This window comes from Meriones unguiculatus, chromosome 15 (assembly GCF_030254825.1).
Source record: "Meriones unguiculatus strain TT.TT164.6M chromosome 15, Bangor_MerUng_6.1, whole genome shotgun sequence".
Lineage (NCBI taxonomy): Eukaryota > Metazoa > Chordata > Mammalia > Rodentia > Muridae > Meriones > Meriones unguiculatus.
Genome location: NC_083362.1, coordinates 60,350,185 through 60,360,144, shown reverse-complemented (window position 1 = coordinate 60,360,144; position 9,960 = coordinate 60,350,185).

Genomic DNA, 9,960 nt, shown 5'->3' with positions numbered 1-9,960 from the left:
ATGTCTCACTGCTTGAATAAGTTACTGCAGATGCATCTTTCACAATAACCTGGTTTGCTAGACAAACCTAAACCCAAGGTTAAGTGGGCTAGACAAAGACCTGACCCCTATCCCACCTACCCTACCCTGCCCTCCCCTCCCCTATTCCAACCCACCCCACTCCACCCTACCTCACTCTACCTTACCATATCCTACCCTATTCTACCCTACCCTAGATATTGTTCTGTGTTAGAGCCACTGGAGGGAAAGCTTTAGCTCAGATGTAAGTAAAGACCAGCGTGCAGCAAAGAGCTTAAAGTTAAGGCTCATCCAGCCTAAAATGTAAATGTAGGCTAGGGTGGGGAAAGGTAGAGTAGGATACGGTAGGGTAGGGTAGGGTAGGGTAGGGTGGGGTAGGGTAGGGTAGGGTAGGATAGGCTAGGATAGGGTAGAGTAAGGTACCGTAGAGTAGGATAAGGCTGTCTCCAAATGAACTCATCAGAGGCAGGGAAGGTAATCACAGCCTTCTAGACATGAGCAGCCTCCAGGTTCCTGGGGACAGAAAGAGGAGACCTGAGTTAGAAGAGTGATGAATTCTTCTATGAAACTGGACGTTTTCTGGTGTCAGAGAGCAGGTATAGTTTATCTCAGGTCACCACAACTTGCTGGTAGGAATTCCTAGCCACTCTCACTCTTCCTCTGCCAGTGGCTATTGGGTGTGCCATGCTTTGGCCCAGATGCTGTGGTTTTCAGGCTCCTGACAATCTGCCTACTTCTTTTCCTGACAGGCCACGACAACCCAATTCCCACCGCGCGCACAAGATCAGCAAAGCTGTACGGTTCTTCCCTGCCAAGCCTTGCTTCTCTTTCCTAAGGTAAGGCATGGGGAATCAAAAGCACAGATGATAAATGTTTTCAATTTGGAACCCAGATTAAAGGTCATGGGTTTTAGAGGAGGGCTTTATAACTGTCCTATAAATACTCCCTAAACCATCTGAGAAGCTTCATCCAGGTCTGTTTTGTCAACAAGGAAATCTAGGGGGTGGGGCTTGCCAGGAAGTTGGGGTCTCAAGGCCAGGGAGATAGATTCCAAGGCGATGTGTGAATCTGAGCCTTGGAGGAAAAAAAAAAACATTCAGAAAGAATAAACCATTGCATTGTCTGGCAAGGGAAAGATGATCTATAAATAATATTTATTTACTTCTTAATGCAACCCTGAGATTTGTGGTTATGTGCTTTATCTCTTAAGTTGCGCTCATGCTAATAGATTATTTATCCACCCAAAGTGGATTCCAATCTATGTACCGGGGACTATGGGCGTAGGTTTGTGAAGGGGAGGTGGCACCTATGGGGTTGTTTGCTCAAGGCTGGATGAGGCCAGCTGTGATTTTGAGACTTCAGGTCATGGCCCTCCAACTGGCAGGGAGTCACATCCTCCAGGACTACCAGCCAGATGCATGCTCTTCTGAAAGTCATCGAACTGAAGCTAAACCCAGAGCCTGTAATAGCCTTTTCGCTTGCTCTCGTTTGTTGCATGTTCCACACTTGAAATTCCTGCGTTCCACTCCTGGTTCTCCTGGATCTTTCAGAACAAACATTGAAGTGGTTGATGTGTGTGTGGCAGGAGGGGGTAGTTAATTACATCTTTCATCCGGTCTTTCCATCCTTTCTGGGTTACTCACTGGCACTGGATGATTAATCTTAATCAGGACAGTGTGACAGCAGAAGACATCTACATCGAGGCACTTTGGTGCCAAAAACTGGTGAGGCAACCAGTTCCTTCCTCTGGGCTGGAGTGGGGGGAGGTTTTTGGTGGTTTTAAAAATAGCATCTTGCAAAATGAGAGCTGCCAGCATCTGCGGGTTTGGATAGCAGCAGGGCAGAGGTTGTGTAACGCCAGAGCTACCCACTGAGTGTGAGCAGGCACTTTTATTAGTGCTGGCTGGCAGGTGATACAAGCCACTAGGCTCCAAAGATCAACCCCACCTTCTCCCAGGGACGTTAAGGATAAATAATTTCTCATGTTTGCTCTGGTGATTTTCTCCACAGCACTCAAATATTCCTCACATGTATCCTTAGCAATTATCCTCCTATTCGGACAGGTGCACTTACTCATCTCCCATCTTCTCCCATCTCTGGATTTGTTTTCCTCTGTCTGAATAACACTTCCCAACAAGCTCCAAGCTACATCCCTACCCTAAAAAAAGACTGTGCAGATGTGTTATGCAAGTTCTGAGATGGCCAGAAAGAATCATCTTGTCATGTTATGAATCTAGTCTCATCTTTTTATTTGAAATTAATTGATGGAGTTCTCATTAACAGGTGGTATTGGATTGCTCTTTTAAGGTCCAAGAGCTCAAGAGATTCCTGTCCAAAGAACACAGCCCTACTTCCAAAATGCTGAGCTGACAGGGAACTTAGTATTTCATTTGCCTGAGTGAGTCAGTAGTGTTCCAGGCCCTTCCACATATACCTACCTTTGTTAAAAACTGGCCTCACGCAGAATGACTGATGCCCACACTATGGTCACACCTTTGTTGGTCTGGATATAAGCACAGATTTCAGGAGACATATGGATACCAAGATTCCAGCCATAATGAACCATGATACAAGAATGGCTGTTAAAGATGACAAAGTGATGGTTAAAGGCACTTCCTGATCATTCAGGTGAATTTCCTCCTTGCAGACTTGCTGAGATCATCTGGCTCCTAAATCCTACTCTTCTAATCCGGGTGTAAATCCCAGCCTGCTCTTTTGGTCCCATTTGCATTTGCCTTTCTCCTCTGCACATAGTATCCTTGGAGCCATGAGCTTCTTTACATCCAAGGATGTCACTGCATTTATTATTATCCTTTCTCTCTACTCCCCAGTGCCCAGCTGCCTTCTTTCCCATTTCAAGAGGCTGACCTAATTGAGTTCTGCATCCTGAACCATTGTGCACACTATTTTACATGGACAAAGAAGTAACTGTCCCTGGCTGTACTGTGCCCCACTGTATCCACCAGCCCCTGAGTGTATTGCAAAGTCATTATCTCAAAGAACAGAAGTGACAACAGGAGAACAAGCTCCCGCCCATTCATCCACCCTGTGTGTATCAGTTTAGGGACATCAAGTTCTTACTGACAGGTTTTCTGAAGTCTGTTGTCCTTCATTCTTCCCTCCCCCCCGGCATTTACTGGGTGCCATCTGAAATACTGAAGAATAGAGATGGAAATAGAGAATCTATGCATAATAATAAGGTAGCCTAGTCGGGGGAAGCAAGAGGCATGTAGAAACAACTGTGATAGAAAGTGGTGCTGAGTGTCTTAGAAAACAGAGCCAGGTGCAGAAAAACAGCATGCTGGTTTCCTACTGAGGGGTAGAAACTCAGGAGAGGGTGGGTTAAGGGAAAAAGGTTCAAGGAGGGAAAGGAGAACAAATGTCAGGAAGTGTTTACTGAGCTGGACACAGTCTTAGAGATCTCCGAAATCTCTCTCTGTCTCTCTCTCTCTCTGTATGTGTGTGTCTCTCTTTCTATATATATATATACACATATACATATATAGATGAATATATATATATATGCATGCATACATACATACTATGTACACACACACTGAGTCCCACTTGCTGAGCACTGTGCATATTCCATTGGGTCTAATATTGTATGAAGACAAATGACAAAAAGTTCAGAGCATGGGCAGGAAATAAGGACTGGCCAGATGTGCTCCTGTGAAGTGGACTATGGCAGAACAAAAGCAGATAGGGAACAAAGGGGCCCCTGAGGCACCTGAGATCAAGAACCTGAAGTGACAGACAATGGAAATGTGATCTTGTAAGAGCAAGCAGAGGGTAAAAAATTGCTTTGTGCCATTTCTGAAGAGAGCCTTTGTTTTTTTTAGGTGGAGCTGGAACATGAGGCTGAGGGAGAAATTATGGAGATGATAGAATAAGACGTTGCAGAATAGGTCGGTAGAGCCCTGAACTGGGTAGGCAAGGCATCCCTGGAAAGAAGGCAGCACTGTGATCGCAGAATTCAGAGCAGCAGTGAGGGTAAGTGAAGAAGAATCCAGGTTCCATCTGACCAGGGAATGTAAAGTGTAAAGATACTCACAGACAAGAGTGAATTTGTAGCTGGGACCAGCTGGAGAGCCCAGTGAAGTTTTGATTCCAATTACCAGACGATGTGCTGCTGAGATAACAGTTCTCATCAAAGAATTGCAGTTCCCCTTGTCCATGACTTCTGTTCTATATAGTCAGGAAACCAGGCACAGAATAGCATTTTGGACAAGGTAATTGTTATGAAATGGAGTTTTGGTATTCTAGAGACCTGTATTAGTTTCGTGTCTCATTGTTGTGAGAAAATATCTGTCCAAAACAACCTAAGGAAGGGCAGATTTATTTTGGCTCACAGTTTGAGGGTACATTCCATCATGGTGAGAAACTAAAATCACATTGGTAGAGCCTCCAGGCAGCTGGTCAGACTAAACCTGCAAGCAAGAAGTACAGAGAAATGGAAACTTGAGTTTGGCTTGTTTTCTACTTTTGTTTAGTCCAGAATCCTAGCTCTTGGAATGATGCCACCTCCAGTTAAGGTAGAACTTCACACATTAGTTAACCTAGTCTGTATAATCTCTCAGAGGCTAACATACTGTAAATGACCCTAGATCCTGTCAGGGTGACGACATGAAGCATCATAAGGTATATGAACCATATCTTAAGGCTGTGTGTCTTGTCATTCCCTATTCTCAGATTGGTAGATTGAGGCTTGCAAAGCTCAGCTGCTACTCTGCCTGCACTTACTGGTTCCTGTATTTGCAGAGTCTAGGGAGTAGAACTGAGATAGGTTCAGACTATAACAGGTGCTAGGATCATGTGTCCAGGATTCTGCCCATGCTATCTCTGCACCTCTCTGCACTCCTGCTCTGGCTTCTGACAGGTGGCAACAAGACTCCTCAGTGGCTCTAATCTTCTAGCCAAGCAGTTTACTTAGCAATTTCCAAGATGGATGACAGATAGGGAACAGAACCTTCCATTTAAAAAGCAAACCAAAAGCAGGAGATTTGGAAAGACTTGGGAATATTTGGACAACCAACCAGCTGTCCACCTGTAGAGTCAGAAATGTATGGGCTCTACTAAAATTGGAGTTTGGTTCTAACTAAATTACCTCTTAGGATTGAGTATAGAGGACATGTGAATGGAAGGCAGCTGTTGCTCCTTGCTTTTCTATTTGTTTTTAAAGTCCCTAGGACAACATAGCTTAGATCAAGACACAAACTCACAGGAATATGTCTCTTCAAAAATGAAGTTCACAGCTCTATGCCACATGCATAGTGGTCATTCAGCCTGGCTTGGTCCTTCTCTTGCTAGAGAACTCAATAGAGAAATTTCCCTCTGTATATTCCAACATGCCTAGGGTGGGCCTAGAATTCTTGTGAATTGCTCTTCTACCTTTAGGGTTGTGGGATGGGATCTTGATTGTCTGGGTGCTGTATGAAAGGAGTAGAATTAAAACAAACAAACAAACAAACAAACAAAACCTCCTGAGAATGAAAGAGACACCTCAGTATATGCGGCTTTGCTTTCTTTGTTTCTCTTCTCTACTTGAATTAACCTGAAGTCAAAACCAGGTCTCAGGGCAGAACTGGTTGCCACATCATTTAGACATGTTTGCATAACATTCCAAAAATAATTCAATAAGAATGGGTTTTTCTTGGAATTTATCACTGCCTGGCAAATGAGAGCCCAAACACAACAACTTTGTGCTAAAAAGGCAAGAGACCCAGCAAATAGAAATGACAGTGGCAGAGAGAAAGGAAACCCAAGAAGCCAGTCGACTTTCATTATCCGTGATGGTGTGGGGCAGAAATAGCAAACACCGGGTGTGAGAGGGACAAACATGATCTGTCTTAGACTCTATTTTCTCTAAGCAGAAGTTGACAGGTCAAGGGGGCCTGAGGACAGCTGCCCAGGTCCCAGGAGAATTTATCCTGCTGTGTTTTCCTTCTCTCCATTGGAAGGAGTTTCCTCACTGGTTTTAGTGGAGAAGATTTACAGCTACAGAATAGAATAGAGTAACACAAAATACAAGGGCAAAGATGAGTGGCAGAGCAACAGAGACAGTAGGATCCCAAGATCAGGAATGATGACAGGCCATCACCAGTCAGTTGTCTGGGATAAGCCTAGAACCATCTTATGTACCCTTTTGGCTGTCCATTCTTCTTGCAAGAGGATGGCTCCTAAATCTACTTTTGGCTTAGACTTCTTTTTTGGCTAATACTGTAAACCCATCCACTCACACATCTGGCTGCCCTTTAGTGGCTCTTCTTCCTATCTGAGATGGATCTGTTTTCCTTCCTCTTCACTGTCACAAAGTCTATTCAGTTCATGTTGCTGCAACAAAGTGTCGTGGATTGAATGGTTTTAACAAAAGGCATTTATTTCTCACAAATCCAGAGGTAGGAAGGTCAGGTTTAAAGTATTTGTAGATTCAAGACCTTTTCCTTCAAAAAGGACCTCTTTCTCCGTGTAGCCTTCCTCAGAAGGGCAAGGTCTGCCCACCTCATCATACTTCTTCCTAGAGAGGCTCTAGTCGCACCACAGGGTATAACTCTTATGACCTCACATAACCAATTACATGCCAATACTTCTACTTCCTAATACCTTCATGCTGAAAATTGAGAATTTTTAATAGTAGAACCACAAATATTCAATCCATTATACACAATAAATTTCTCCATTATCACTGGGTGCTCAAGCTAGGCACCAAAGATTTACCCCTGATCTGTATCCCTCCTTTTTTCCTCCTTCCCTTGCTCTTCCCATTTCCCTCCCTGACTCCCCTACATGTCATCATTCTGACTTCTAAAACCTCTTGGCCATGTCCACTCCTCTGTGTGTTCATTGCTGTTGCCTGCTTTCTCTCTTCCTGGACCATGCTTGGTCATAATTATAGCTTTGTTCCCTTTCCATCCTTTCTCCAAACAGAAGTTGTAATGACAGGCCTAATGAAGTCTTCTGCTGCATAACCTCCACCATCTTCCTTTAAACCCAGCACAAACTCTGAATCCTCTCGTGTAATTTACAAGCCTTACACACACACAGTTCACTCCCTGCCCTCTGTCCAAAACTTTACATAAAACATGGCCTAAGGTCTCTGTTCTAGAGAGCTGGGTCTCTGTAGCAAATTGTCACTCCTGGAAAAACACTTTCTGTCCTCCATCAATTCCTCTTCACCCTATCAGCTATCCTTTACTTCCTTTGGGAAATCTACCTGGGTTCCAGGTTCCTAAAGGAGAAGTAGTAGGCCTCTTTCCATACCCTGTCCATTTCCAGAGAAGGAAATAAGCTCATCTGATCTGAAAAAACAAAACAGGTTGAAGGTCATCTTTTACCTGGATGGACTATTGGAAAGACAAGATCACTGAGGCAAGGAGAAAGGAAAGGTATGGAGGAGGGAGACTCAGGGAGAAAGGATGGGCAGAGAGGAATAGGGGAAGGGAAGCAGGGACAAAGCTCTAGGTGGAAGGCAGACCCTCAGTGGAAAGGGTTGTGATACCCAGGTCATGGAGGTCTATGCAGGGTCTTGCCTGCTTGGCTTGGTGGGAGGAGTTGAGTAGGTTCTGTGCAGGTTCTTTTCTGCTCCAGCAGGAATGACATATCCTCCTCAGTGGGTGGACAGCCCTCTCAGATGGTGGGCTCTTTCAGAGCCTCGGAGATTCATGAGTAAGTCACTGCACATAACATACAAGTTTCTTAAACATTGTTGCTAAAGGCCAGCCCAAACTCTAGCATGTTCAACAATTTTTGACCTAAGTTAAAGACAGCATATGTTAGGCAAGACACAATATCTTGCTGTAATTGAAAGCTATAGTTTTGATGATTCTGAGTCCTGGTGGCTAGAAAAATACCTCATTACCAGTGACTTTCCCTAGAACCAAGGTCTTAAAGCAAGGGAGATTTTCCTGAAGAGTCCCATCTTTCTGGTACAGCCAGAAGCACCATCCAGTTCTTCAGATCCACATAACCCATCCTTTTATCACGTCTTACTCAGTCTTGTTAGCTTGTTGGGTACTCATCTCTTTGATGGTAGCAACCTTATATGACATTCACAAAGGTGTATTTCTAATGTTTGTGACAAAATATGGGCTTAGTGCATCTTAGCTAAACTATTTTGGGGGAGGATGTCTCTGCTTCTTTCTCCATTGAGTCTGTCTGATGCCTTTTAAAAAAATAGAATATAGATTGTTCCTAGAGGCAGCTTACAGACCTCTGGGCTAATATAAATGATAGAATGAAGATTGCCACTTTTACCAGCTTCACACAGGAGGGATGAAAACAAACAGAGGAGCCCCTAAAACCAGGATGACCTTACATGTGGATCCAAAGGCCAGAAACAAGGCTGAAGTCACTTTATCAGTTTTTCTTCTGTGACCTCAGGTGTCACCTCCAATTAAGCTAATGGAATATGTGCCAAATCTAAATTGTTCATATCCTTAGGGTATTGGTAGTCTTGATGAATAGCTTCCATTGTGAGGTGCCCTCTAGGCATTCCCTGTTTGGAATATAAATCTTGCCTCCTCTCCCCCTGCCATTACCCACCTGACTCCAATCCTTGCACTCCCTTCTGCTCCACAAACCACTAGGATGACATTCAATACATCATCACAATAAATAGCAGAGAAGCATCTACAACCACCTCACTACTCACCCACAATTACCTCACCACTCATACATGACCACCTCACCATCAACCACCACCTCAGTAACTCACCAACAACCACCTCCTCACCACTCCTTTGGGCCAAAGCACATCAAATGAAGAATCTAGAGTACTTTCAAAACGTCCAGTCTAGGAATCATAAGCCACCTAGGAAAATTCCAAGTACCCTCAGATCCCCCTGTAGGCAAAATGGAGGGCCAAACTTTCATGGGCCATGCTTGATTTGGCAAAACCATGTATACACTGGCATTCTCACATGACATCCCTAAGACAGACCATGGCCTATTCACCATCTATCTGTGGGTAGTAGGTCATTGGGAGTGGGGAGGGGGCAGGAATTGAAGTTTTATAGCATGCCCATAATTTCCGTCTACTTCCTTCTTCCTGATTTCTGTCTACTCTCATCTTCCTCCAAGGTGTGAGGAAGTTGGACTTCCTTGGCACACTCCTGTATCCCATGGAGCCTCCTGCAGTGCCTTTCCCTTCACAGTGGACAGTTTCCCCTAGAACTGTGAGCCAAAATAAACCCGCCCTCTTGAGCACTGCCTCTCACCAGGTGTGTGACAGAAGCCTCAAAGAAGGCAACCGCTGCACTACATGATGGTTCTCACGGTGCCCTGGCTAAGTGTCCACGCCCTTTCCTGAGAAGCAATTCTCTTTCAAAAATGGCTCCTTTTGCCACTGAAACCAACTTCGAGAAAGCCCTTCCTAAATGTCATGTCCTGAATAGTTGATTTTTTTGTTGTTGTTGTTTTTTGTTTGTTTGTTTTTTTTTGTCAGCTTTACACAAGTTATTGTCACTTGAGAAAGGAATCTCAATAAAGAAAATGCCCCCTTCAGATTGCCTATCGGCAAGAGTATAGGGCATTTTCTTGATTGATGGTTGATGTGGGATGGCCCAGCCCACCGAGGGCAGGTGGTCCTGGGTTGTAGAAGAATGCAGGGTGAGTAAGCAATGAGAAGCAAAGCAGTAATAGCACTCCTCCATGGCCCCTGCACCAGTTCCTATACCAAATTACCACCCTGAATTTCTGCCTTGACTTCTTTGATGAACTACGGTTTGTAAGATGAAATAAAATTCTCTTTTCCAATTCGTTTTTTGGTTATAGTGTTTTATCACAGCAATGGAAACCCTAAATGAGACAATGAGTAAATGATGAGTATTAGCCTTCCAGACCAGCCAGCCTAGGCGTTCTCCTTTCAGTACACATGTGAAACCAAAGCTCAGAGAGTGAGGAAATACTTAAATATCACAGTAAGAAGTGATAGATCCAGATAAA